This window comes from Agelaius phoeniceus, chromosome 19, assembly GCF_051311805.1.
Source record: "Agelaius phoeniceus isolate bAgePho1 chromosome 19, bAgePho1.hap1, whole genome shotgun sequence".
Lineage (NCBI taxonomy): Eukaryota > Metazoa > Chordata > Aves > Passeriformes > Icteridae > Agelaius > Agelaius phoeniceus.
Window position 1 is genome coordinate 13170392 of NC_135283.1, and position 12297 is coordinate 13182688.

General features: G+C 63.2%; 1 protein-coding gene across 16 annotated transcripts in view; it reads left to right on the top strand.

The window, feature by feature from the left end:
- The window catches only part of RBFOX3 (RNA binding fox-1 homolog 3), a 141538-nt gene that overhangs the window by 60589 nt on the left and 68652 nt on the right, over nucleotides 1–12297 (top strand). For all 16 annotated transcript variants that reach the window (XM_077188491.1, XM_077188476.1, XM_077188483.1 and 13 more), the window contains exon 2: nucleotides 5090–5205. The gene's annotated coding sequence lies outside the window, so the exon portion shown is untranslated. The remainder of the gene's footprint in view (nucleotides 1–5089; nucleotides 5206–12297) is intronic.

The following is a 12297-nucleotide window of genomic DNA, read 5'->3' on the forward strand; positions in this document are numbered from 1 at the left end:
ACTCTGGTGCTTCCGGGGTGCTTGGGTGGGTTTTCCTCACAGCCCCGGTCCCGTGCTGGTGCTGGCAGCCAGGTCAGCTGCATGTGTGTGCCAGGGCTAATCCCCCTCCTGGAGCAGGGATGCTGCCAAAGCCCCTTGGATGGGGCAGGCGGTGGGGTCGCTCTTTCATCAGGAGCTTGCGGGAGGGAGGGTGTTAACAAGAAGAAAGAGAGAGGGGAGGAGGAAGGATAATTATTTTTTCCAGTGGCTGTGAGCCGCTGGATGCCTTTAAAGCTGCCTTTGTGTTCCTGTGGGTCAGGCTGGGCCGAGCCTGGCCCGGAGCTGTGGCACAGCTGCCTTTGTCGTGGGGCTGCGGTCTCGGTTGTTAACGGGGATGTGGAGACCCAGAACCTCAGATCTTCCGTGTGGCTGGTGGGAGGGATGTGCAGGGCTGCCTTATCATGCTCATTTAACTGGTTAATACATCTTCAGAGCAAATAATGCAGGCTGGGGGTGAACTGCTTAACCAACCTCATTACTATTGTGCATTTAGCAGCTTGGAGAAAGATAATACCTTTCAGGTTTGACCCAATTTTAGTTTTTGTTGTCATAACCATGGAAAATCGACCTTCAGAGACCCTCAGCAGTGAGCCTGAATAGGAAGTGATTTACAGCAAAAGTGCTGTGTGGAATGCTTAATGCACTAGTGCAGGAAAACAGACTGCAACCAGCTGCTGGCATCCATGGCCACAGGCAGGGCTGCCCCGGCTGCTGGCACCCTGTCCCTGCTGGCACTGCCCTGCCGTGGGCACGGCCTCCGTGTGCTGGGCTGGCACGGCTGCCCTGGGGCTGTGCTGGCCTGCACAGGGCTCTGTTCCCTCATGCACTGCCAGTGCTCCTCGGGGCACCAGGGCAGGGCTGGCCTGGGCACCACTGCGGCCACGGCTGGAGCTGCTCACTGCAGTGGTCAGGGACCCCATGGGCAGTGTGGGACCCTATGGTCAGTGAGCACCCTGTGGTCAGTGTGCACCCTGTGGTCAGTAATAGGACCTTGTGGTCAGTGAGCACCCCATGGCAGTGTGCACCCCGTGGGCAGTGTGGGACCCTATGGTCAGTATGGGACCCCACAGTCAGTGTGCACCCTGTGGTCACTGTGCACTCTGTGGTCAGTATGGGACCCCATGGTCAGTGTGCCCCTGCCAGTCCCCCTGCACCCTGAGCACCCCTTGGCCTGGGTGTGCCCAGCCTGGCTCAGCATGCCAGGGCCCAGCTGTCACTCACTGATCTTGGCTCTGGCCAGCCTCTCCCACCATGCCATCCTGTGGCTTTTCTGCCGGTGCCCTTCACCCTTGGGCTGTGCTGTGGGAGCGGTGCCATCCCTGCCGCCCTGGTACCAGCCCTGGTGCCAGCCCTGCCCCCGGTGCCAGCCCTGGTGCCAGCCCTGCCCCCGGTGCCAGCCCTGCCGCCCTGGTACCAGCCCTGGTACCAGCCCTGGTGCCAGCCCTGCCCCCGGTGCCACCCTGGTACCAGCCCTGTCCCCCGGTGCCAGCCCTGCCGCCACGCCAGCAGCGTTCCCACGGGTGAGATGTCACCCACATCTGCAGGGGTGGTTCCCATCGCTCTGCTTCTGTCTGTGGCAGGCAGAGGCTTCCCCAGCTCCAGCAGCGGGGGTGAGTGGGACCTTCCTCCTGCTCCTGTGGGGAGGAGGGTGGCAGGGGGGTGACGAGCCTTCCTCCCCTTTCCCTGAGGCAGCTGCAAGCGTGGCTCTGCCACCAGGCCTGTCTCTGTGCTGCTGCTGCTGCTGCTGTGGCGTGTGGGTGGTCCCTGTGGCACGGGATTGTCGCTGGCAGCACTGCCTGGGGCTGGGGGAGTGCTGGCAGCAGCTGGTGCCCACGGGAGCGGGTGGTGCCTGTGGGTTCCAGGCTCCCCCAGCACACCCCTGGGGCACTGGGAGCAGATGGAGCCCATGGGATGCAGGCTTCCCTGGCTCAGCCCCAGCAGCAAGGGGCTCTGCTCACTCCTGTGGGAGCTGTGGGAGCAGTGGGTCCGTCCAGCCAGGGGGGCAGTGGGGCTGTGGCCGTGGGGCTGTGGCAATGGGGCTGTGGCAGTGGGGCTGTCCAGCCAGGGGGGCAGTGGGGCTGTGGCCGTGGGGCTGTGGCAGTGGGGCTGTGGCAGTGGGTCTGTCCAGCCAGGGGGGCAGTGGGGCTGTGGCAGTGGGGCTGTGGCAGTGGGCCTGTGGCAGTGGGGCTGTGGCAGTGGGTCTGTCCAGCCAGGGGGGCAGTGGGGCTGTGGCAATGGGGCTGTGGCAGTGGGTCTGTCCAGCCAGGGGGGCAGTGGGGCTGTGGCAGTGGGGCTGTGGCCGTGGGGCTGTGGCAGTGGGTCTGTCCAGCCAGGGGGGCAGTGGGGCTGTGGCAGTGGGGCCGTGCTCTGCCCTCCCCTCCCCAGGGCACTGCTGGGCTGGGGGCACGATGAGGGCAGGCAGTGCCAGATCACTGCAATTCTGCTCTTTGGCAGCTGAAGGAGAAGCTGCTCCCTCAGCGCAGGAGCTGAAACTCTTTAGCCTTCCTCAGTGTCACCTCCACGGCCATGGATACCTCCAGGTGTGATGTAAGCGAGACCTGGGGAAAAAAACATCTTCTGTTGAGCATCAAAGTCCTGTTAGTGCCACCGTGTGCTGCTGCACACCCAGACATCAGCTGTGGCGCAGAGGAGTGGGAAAGAGCTGCAGGTCGGGCTGGGGCTGGAGCTGGGGCTGCTCAGGTGCCCAGTGCTGCTGAAAGAAAATCCCTCTCCTGCTCCTCTGCAGTCCAGGGAAAAGCACTGCGGGCTCCTGCTGCCCCCCAGGCTCCTGCTGCCCCAGCCCTGCCTGCTGAGGGGCATTTCTGTGGCACCCTGCAGCCACGGTGGGGTCTGACAGGAGGCACCAGGCTGGGGCCAGGAGCTGGGAGCGTGCAGGCAGTGGCAGAGGCTCAGCCTCCTGAAAATGAGCAGCACAGCCTTGGTCCTGCCCCCTGCAGCAGCCGCCAGGCTGGCCCAGGGATTGCAGATGCTGTGGGCAGCTGCATCATCTTCCCATCTCCTCCCCGAGGTGCTGCTGGCTTTGATGAAACCTCTCAGCCTTGCAGGGGTTGGCTTGTTGATCTAATCGCTGTGGTTTAGTGTGCAGTAAAAGCCCGGCGGCTCCTGGGGGAGATGTCCCGTAGGGATCTGCAATTCACTCTCCATCCCTGCTGGGGAAGGAACACTTCCCAGTGGCGAGGATGCTGCTGATGGGGAGGGATGCTGCTGATGGGGAGGGATGCTGCTGGGCCCCCAGCACCAGTGGGGAACGTGCCAGCCCCTGTCCTGCACTCAGGTGGCTTTGCTTTTGAAAACAGAGAGTGCTGAGAAGATCCTGCTGTGTTCAGTTTGTTTCAGCGATGCAATTGGGTTTTTCCCTGTGTTTGTCTTGTCCTGTACTTGCTGACCATGATTGGAAGGGCTCAGTGTGGGGCAAACCCACAGTGGGAGTCCCCCCCTGAGCCCCCAGCTCAAGCGTGGTTCTGGTCACTCACCAACCACAGCAGGGAGGGAAGGGAGAGGGGTGGCAGAGCCTGTGGAAGGGGACAGCCAAGGGGCGTTTAGGGGACACCCGGGGGGCTTAGGAGACTGGCTGTGACCGAGCAGCATTAAAGAGGCTGGGAGGGAAGGGCTGGGGAGCGACGCTGCTGAGCTCCAGCTGTGCCTGCTGATCAGGAGCAGAGCCTAATGAGCAGGACTAATGAAGCAGGAGGGGAATTCCAGCGAGTCTGGGGAGTGCCTGCGCCATTCGCTGTGTCTCTGTGGGTTCCCTGTGGTCTGTCCCCAGAGCAGTGACAGCGCCCATTGGGAGCTCACACCACTGCCAGCCGCATGCTCGGTGTGCTGGGTGACTGCAGGGGCCAGTCCCAGAGTGGGTGCCTCCAGTCTGCTCCTGGGGCCAGCATCAAGCACCCCTCCAGGCTGCCTCTGGGATTTTTACTGGCTCTGCACTGCTGGGAAGCCCATCCCTGTCTGCTGGGGTTATTGGAACGTGCTGGGAAGGGGGATGGAGTTTGGGGGACACTGGTGGCTTCACACAGCCCTGGCAGCAGCCTGCCCCAGGGATTGCTGCAGAGCCAGCCTGGGGGCCCGGCTCCCTTCCCAGCTCCCCTTGGCCACGGCTGGTTCAGCGTCAGGAGAGGATGTGCAGCCACAGCAGCAGGCAGGACTTGTGCTCCTCTCCTGGGTTTTAGTGAGCCAACCTTGGAGGACCTTGAGCGCCACTCCTGCAGCTCTGCTGTGACTTATCTCCCAGCTTCTGCCCTGTTCCAGCCAGGGGATAAATCTCAGTTCTGGAGTGGAGCCGCTGCTCTGAGCCCATCCCACCGCATGGTGCAGGCGCCGTAACTCACGGCACAGGGGGGGCTGCCTGCCCGGGGTGCCAGGGGACACCACTGCTCTGTGCTCTGATGGATGGGCTGCCCGGGGCAGCAGGGAAACAGTCCCACTACAATGGGGGACAGGCTGCTAAATTATCTCCTGTGCAACCTGGGTCGGGGAAAAGCAAACTGGAGCTGCCAGTGGCCTCCCCCCTCCTCCTCTGGGGGAACAGATGGGTTGGGGACTTTATTCCTTTAGGAAGAAGTCTTTGCCTCTCCTTGTCTCCATCCCATGCACTCGTCAGAGGCCAGGGCTGGTGCACTGAGGGAGGCAGGACCAGCCTCAGCATTTTCTGTCAGTGCAGAGGCTGGGACATGTCCCTCTGGGGACCCTAAGCTGGGCCCTGGGCCGATCATGCTTCCCTCTCCTCAGGGGCTTTGCTACTGGACAGGGTCCTGGGTCCTGCCTCTGCCCAGGTCAGGGGCTGCTCCAGAGCTGCTCCCAGCTGGGACAGTTGTGCTGCTGAGGAGGTCACTGTGCTGCTGAAGGAGTCACTGTGCTGCTGAAGGAGTCACTGTGCTGCTGAAGGAGTCACTGTGCTGCTGAAGGAGGGGGCCGAGCACTGCGATCCCCGGGGCCGTGGCACTCTGAGCTCCACCACGTCCTCCTCCGGTACCGGCGGCGGTGCCCACACAGGGACGGGACTGGAGCCTCTCCCTCTCTCTTTCAGGCTGAGAAGCTGCTGCTGCGAGACCCCGACAGCTCTTCCTGACGGCGTGGAGGGGTGAACACGAGCGTGAGCTCCCACCTGCCACCCCACCCGAGGCACCTGCTCTTGGCCTTCAGGTATGTCCTTTCCACCCAGCAGTCTGCTAGGGGAGGGCATGGAGGATGAAGATGCTGCTTCCCATGGCTGTGCCTGGAGCAGCAGCTCACAGTCAGCCCACCAGGGACTTTGCACCAGCCCTGGGTACAGATCCTGTGTGTCCAGACCCTTGTGTGCTGACCTGGCAAAGGGGAACGTTGGTGGGACAAGCATGTCTGCTCTGATCCTCGTGGGATGTGGCCTGGGAGGGTCTGGGATGCTTTGATCAGTGCCAGCCGTGTCCCTGCTGCTCAGTGCAGCAGTGTGGAGGTCCTGGAGCGTGCAGGACCTTGGTGGTGCCCTGCAAGGGAGGGGATGTGTGCCCATGGTGCACACACAGCCCCGCACGTCCCAGCCCAGCTGGACCCGCCGAGACCCGGCTCCCGTGCTGCCCCCAGGGCTCTGGGCTGAGCCCATCACCAGTGTCAGTTCACGTTACACGGACTGGAACCCCCCTCTGCTGACACCAGTCTGCTCTGGGAGCTCACAGCAGCTTGAGGAGGAGTTAAAGTGTAAAACTCCTGCAGGCAGTGGGGCTCTCTCCTGCAGACCAGGCGTTTTCCCTGTTTGTTCCCAGCACTGCGAGCACCCACAGGTTCAGCAGTGCTCAGAGAGTCACGGCCAGGCTGTGCAGCCTTGGTGCCCAGGGGCTGGGCTCTGCCTGGGCTCTTCTGCTGTGGAATTTGTCTTCCTCTGCACCAACTGCTGTGCTGGGGGGTGTCCCAGAGTTGGGACTGCTCTTGTCCCAGCTGGCATGGCCAAGGGAGTGCCTGGGCAGGAGGAGTGCCCGTGGGGCCGTGCAGCACCAGCAGGGTGGGGGCTGTGTGTGCCCCCCTGGCAGCGCTGCTCACTGCACACTGGCTCCTCCGCTCTGCCCCAGCCCCGGGTGCCTGCTCGGGAATCGGGAGCTGGAGGCTCCTCGTCCCTTGCTGGGGTACAGGTCGTCCAGAATGTGGGATTAGAGTGGCCGTGCAGATGGATTCCCCAGCTGCATTCATCGGTTCAGAGGCAGCAAAGGCAGCTGAGCTCTGTGCATCACCTTGAAGCTCTTTTTTTTTTGTCTTTAGAAAACTTTGGGTGGATGTTATTGCTCATGAAAGCAAGGGGCTGATCATGCTGGGAAGGAGCAGGCGTAGTGTGGGCTGGCACTATTATGCAAGCTTCCCACATGCCGCTGTGCCAGTGCACTCCGTTCCAGAACAACAGCACGCGTCCGTGTGCCAGCCCCGAGCCACCCCCGGGTCTGCCAGAGCACCAGGTCCTGCAGTGCCCACCTCGCCCTGCCCGTGGGCCCTGCCCTGCCTGCTCCAGCCCCTGTGCCCGCTCAGCCCCGAGCCAGCCACCCCACGGGTGGGCACTTTGGGGTGAAGGGCTGCCTGGTCCTGCCCAGCCCCACAGATGGGCACTTTGGGGTGAAGGGCTGCCTGGTCCTGCCCAGCCCCACAGGTGGGCACTTTGGGGTGAAGGGCTGCATGGTCCTGCCCAGCCCCACAGATGGGCAGTTTTGGGGTGAAGGGCTGCCTGGTCCTGCCTGGTCCTGCCCAGCCCCACAGATGGGCAGTTTTGGGGTGAAGGGCTGCATGGTCCTGCCCAGCCCCACAGATGGGCAGTTTTGGGGTGAAGGGCTGCCTGGTCCTGCCTGGTCCTGCCCAGCCCCACAGATGGGCACTTTGGGGTGAAGGGCTGCATGGTCCTGCCCAGCCCCACAGATGGGCAGTTTTGGGGTGAAGGGCTGCCTGGTCCTGCCTGGTCCTGCCCAGCCCCACAGATGGGCACTCTGGGGTGAAGGGCTGCCTGGTCCTGCCCAGCCCCACATCACTGTGGATCCAGCTGTTGTGAGCGTCCTGGCCAAAGTGGGAGTGCTGGGAGTTTCTCCCAGGACCTTGTGCTGCGCTGGGGCTGGGACTGTGCTGCTTCTCAGGGGATGGCAGACAGGTTGTCACCCTGGCCACCGTGCACACTGTGCCCCTGCACTGGGAGGGCTGTGCCTTGTCTCTGGGGTCCGTGCAGCCATTGCTGCCAGCACCTGCTCTGGACACCAGGGCAGAAGTGGGCGGCTCAGGCCACCAAAGCTCTTCCCTATGCAGCTTTTCTGCCTGCTGCTTTCCTCCTCCTCTCCTGGAGCCTGCCTGGGCCCTGTGTGAGGCTGGGGGCTGCCAGCCATGGGGTGTGTGGGTGCTGCTGCCGAGCTTGGGGCTCACTGGGCTGGTGGGGAGCAGCCTGGAGCCAGTGCAGAGCCACCCTCCCCATCATCCCCAGGCCTGCTGGAGCACCCCCGGGAGGAGAGCGCTCCTTCAAGGAAGGCTTGGAGATGAGCAATGGAAAACATCTGACAGGGGAGCCCTTGAGGCGCTTTTGTTCCAGCGAGTGGGAGTGTGAGATCCGCTCAGACATGAAAGGCTGAGCAGCTCCGTCCCCAAAGTCATGGCGGAGGGGAGGACGGGGGGAGTGCGGCTGCACCGGGAGGTCAAACCGGGAGCGGCTGGCACCGGGATCCCCCCTCCCTCCCTCCCTCCCTTTCCAGCAACTAAATTAGGTCACACTTGAAAGTCAGTTTCTTGGCTGTGGATTTAATTTAGCTTTTCCAGGCTAGTTATCATATAATAAATTCCAGGAGATTTATAGAAAACATGCCCAGGGAGGCTTAGCCAGTGTGTAACAAGATTTGTGCCTCTTTCCTGCTGTTGAGCAGCTCTGGCGAGCGCAGCGCTGCCGGCAGATGTGCGGGCAGGGCTGGCAGCCCCGTGGGAGCTCCCAGGGAGCCCCAGAAATGGGCTGGGGCACCCCCCCACAGCTCTCTGGGGCACAGGAGGGTCCCAAATGCAGCTGTGCTCTGCCCTGGCTCCCCAGCAGCTATAAATCACCCACAGCAGGTGCATTCCTGTTCATCACTGGTCTCCTCGCCCTGGCTCAGCGTGGGCAATGCCCATCCCAGCGGTGCCAGTGCGTGCCCAGAGGCGGTGGGCAGTCCGAGGGCAGTGATTGGGTCTCCCGGTGCCTTTCTGCTCGGGGGTGACACCGGTGTGTGGGACATCCCTGCTGGGGGATACCTCGTGCCCTCGCTGCCCTGGCTCCTGGGGCACAAGGCCCGTTTGGCAGAGCTGCAATCGGCGGCTCGTGGCTCTCCCCGCTGCTGGGCAGGGATTTCCACCCGCTGGGAGAGGCTGAGCAGGGGAAGGCGCTGGAGTCCGGAGGGATTTGTGGCGGTGGCAGCGCAGGAGGCACCGCCGGCGCTCGGGCTCCGCTCCCCGCTAACGCCGCCCAATTAGTGTCTGATTAGTCACTCGGCGTGTTAAGGCATTAGGAACAATTAAGGGTGAGAAGAGTTTCCAGATGTAGCGGCAAGCGCTGGAGCTGGCAGCTCCGCTGGCTGCTCCCATATGGAAGGGGTCTGGCATCGCTGCAGGGCCGTGGGGCCAGCGTGGCAGGGTCCCAGTGGGTGCAGGGGACTCCTCCTGGGCAGCCCTGGGGCAGTGCCCGCCTCTGCCATCAGCACTGCAGCTGGGATGGAGGAAGAAGCTGCTGAGGTGGATGAGGGGCACGGCCGGGTGCTGGGGAGAGACTGGCCTGAACCTCCTCACTCATCCTCCTCCTTACCTCAGGACTAGTATGCGAATGAATTCAAGGTGAATTAGAATGAGCAGAATAACAGAAAGTTAGTCTGAGACGGTTGGATTCAGATCAACAAATTATTGCTCCCAACCCATAACTTTCTTTATGTCCTACCTCCACCTAAGCTCCTACTCAGCCTTCACCCTGATCAGCCTAGGCCTAGCCTTCCACCTCCCTGGGACTGGGCTTGCCCAAATCAAGTATTTATTTCCTGCTGTGGCTGGGGGTGAGTCTGTCCCCCCATGCACCCCCTGGCAGCCCTGTGAGCCACCAGGGCTGGGCAAGGGCCTGGCTGTGAGCACAGGAGCAGCTGGGACGGCCGTGTGGGGACAGCTGCTGTGACAGAGACAGTGCTGTGCTGTGACACTTTTGGGTGCGGGAGAAGCAGCACAACAGAGACAAATGTGACTTCAGAGCCCAAATGCAAGTGACTTCAGCTCCCCAGAAATAGTCCTGGCAGTGCAGGGGGAGGGGACCTGGAGCTGCACTTCCTGGGGATGTTGGGCTGCTCCTGTGACTTTTTCCCCTCATGCAAGGTGGGCTACACTCCCACCATTGCCCCCCACCCCATGGTGCTGGTGAGGCCACCAGCCAGGGGTCATGGAGGTGACTCTGGCCAGCACAGGCAGTCTGTCCCCAGCACCAAACACCTCACCCTGTGACGAGCACTCTGGGAGGGTTCCCTGTCAACCTTGGGTGCCCTGGTGGCGTGGAGGGTGTGGGGGCATCAGTGGGCATTGGTGCTGTGATCGCCCCTCGTGAACCCAGGCTGAGCGAGCACCGTGTGATGCTGGCGGGCAGCAGGGCAGTGGAGAGGGGCACAGCGGCCTTGAGTGCATTGCAGTCGTTTCTGTGCTGCTCTCCCCAGGGCGAGGAGCACTGTGTGGACAGATGGTGTTTTTGAGTGACCTTGTAGCTCTGAGCCGTTCCCTCGGCTGCTCGGTAACGCTGGGGTGGGAGCCGCGGGAAGCGGCAGCGGTGCCACAACCTGCTCGGGCTGAGGGGAGCCTGGCAGGGAGCCAGGGCTGGGGTGAACCAGGGGATGGAGCCAGAGCCCAACAGCCCTAACGTGAGGGCTGTGGGGAAACTCCCTGTGCACTGCCTGTGGCTGTGGGAGGTGTGTGGTGTCGACAGGGAGGCTGCTCCGGGCTCTGGTGCCCTCCAGCCCGTGTCCCTGGCTGTTCCTCGGCAGCAGGGTCACTGCTGCGGGCTCTGGGATCAGGGATCACTGCTCCGGGCTCTGGGATCAGGGATCACTGCTGCGGGCTCTGGGATCACTGCTCCAGGCTCCGGGCTCTGGGATCACTGCCCCAGGCTCTGGGATCACTGCTCCGGGCTCTGGGATCACTGCTCCAGGCTCCAGGCTCTGGGATCACTGCTCCGGGCTCTGGGATCACTGCTCCAGGCTCCAGGCTCTGGGATCACTGCTGCGGGCTCTGGGATCAGGGATCACTGCTCCAGGCTCTGGGATCAGGGATCACTGCTCCGGGCTCTGGGATCACTGCTCCAGGCTCCAGGCTCTGGGATCACTGCTCCGGGCTCTGGGATCACTGCTCCAGGCTCCAGGCTCTGGGATCACTGCTGCGGGCTCTGGGATCAGGGATCACTGCTCCGGGCTCTGGGATCACTGCTCCAGGCTCTGGGATCACTGCCCCAGGCTCTGGGATCACTGCCCCAGGCTCTGGGATCAGGGATCACTGCTCCGGGCTCTGGGATCACTGCCCCGGGCTCTGGGATCACTGCCCCGGGCTCTGGGGTCACTGCCCCAGGCTCTGGGATCACTGCCCCAGGCTCTGGGATCACTGCTCCGGGCTCTGGGATCACTGCCCCGGGCTCTGGGATCACTGCCCCGGGCTCTGGGATCAGGGATCACTGCCCCAGGCTCTGGGATCACTGCCCCGGGCTCTGGGATCACTGCCCCGGGCTCTGGGATCACTGCTCCAGGCTCTGGGATCACTGCTCCGGGCTCTAGGATCACTGCTCTGGGTTCCAGGCTCTAGGATCACTGCTCCAGGCTCTGGGATCACTGCTCTGGGTTCCAGGCTCTGGGATCACTGCTCCAGGCTCTGGGATCACTGCTCCGGGCTCTGGGATCACTGCTCTGGGTTCCAGGCTCTGGGATCACTGCTCCAGGCTCTGGGATCACTGCTCCAGGCTCTGGGATCACTGCTCCGGGCTCTAGGATCACTGCTCCAGGCTCTGGGATCACTGCCCCGGGCTCTCTCCTGTGCTCCTGAGCTGTGTCCTGGTGCTGGGCAGCAGTGCCTGCAGCTGGCACGGTGGGAGCGCAGCTGTGGTGCGTGGGGACGCACCAGGGAGTCCGTGCTGTGCCCAGAGGGCAGCAGGTAAAGAGGCCTCTGACACGTGAAGTTTCTGTCAGAGCTGCGATCCAGGACCGTGGTCCTCAGGGAACAGATCCAAGGGAGGGGAAAATTGCACTGCAAGGTGCAGCTTTGCTGTCGAAGAGTCACCCTGGGCAGGCTCAGCTCCTCTGGCACCCTTGCAGCCTCCCACGAACTCCGTGCGGGCTGCAGCGCCGAGAGGTGTCCTACATTGGGGAAGGAACAAGGAGCTCTTGGCACTCGCCTGGAGCATCATTTGCATTCCGGCGCAGCTCCCGGCTGCGAGGGAGGCGGGGGCGCGGCAGCCCGGGGTGAGGAGCGGGGCCCTCGCCAGCTCCGGCTGCCGGAGCATCCCTGGGGCCGCTGCGGAGGGCGCTGTGACTCGGGGATCACCTGCGCCAGGTTCCTCCTCGCCTTCGTTCTTCTCTCGCTGAACTTTGTGGCCAAGTTCTTTGTGTCCAAGATTTGTGCCTCTCTTCACACGGGAACCATCTGGCTTTGGGGCCCTGTGGTGGGGTCTCTGATGACCCACGGTGCAGCTGGCTGTGCCCCATTGGTTTGTGCTCTCTGGGGACGGAGAAGGTGCGCGGGCTGAGGGGCAGCTGGGGCCGGGCAGTGCCCACGATGGCTTCGGGTGGAGTGTGGCAGTGTCCCGTGTGTGGCAGTGTCCCGTGGGATGCTGGCTTTGGGTGGTGTGTCCCATGTGTGGCAGTGTCCCGTGTGTGGCAGTGTCCTGTGTGTGCCAGTGTCCCGTGGGATGCTGGCTTTGGGTGGTGTGTCCCATGTGTGGCAGTGTCCCGTGTGTGCCAGTGTCCCGTGTGTGGCAGTGTCCCGTGTGTGGCAGTGTCCCCTGGGATGCCGGCCCTGCCCCGGGGCTGGCAGAGCAGATCCAGCTGGGCTCCTCTGAGCCGGGATGTGCGGAGGGCAGGGCGAGGCGAGCAGGGAGCGTGCGGGGCTCTGGTGTCCCTCAAACACAGCAGCTCAGGGCACAGGACCCCAAACTGTTGTGGGGTCACTGGAGGGGACAGGCTGGGGGTGAAGGGCTCCGCTGTACCTGGTGTGTCGGGGTGAGCGCTGTGCAGAGGGGCAGGACACGAGTGCCCTGAAGCACTGGGGGCA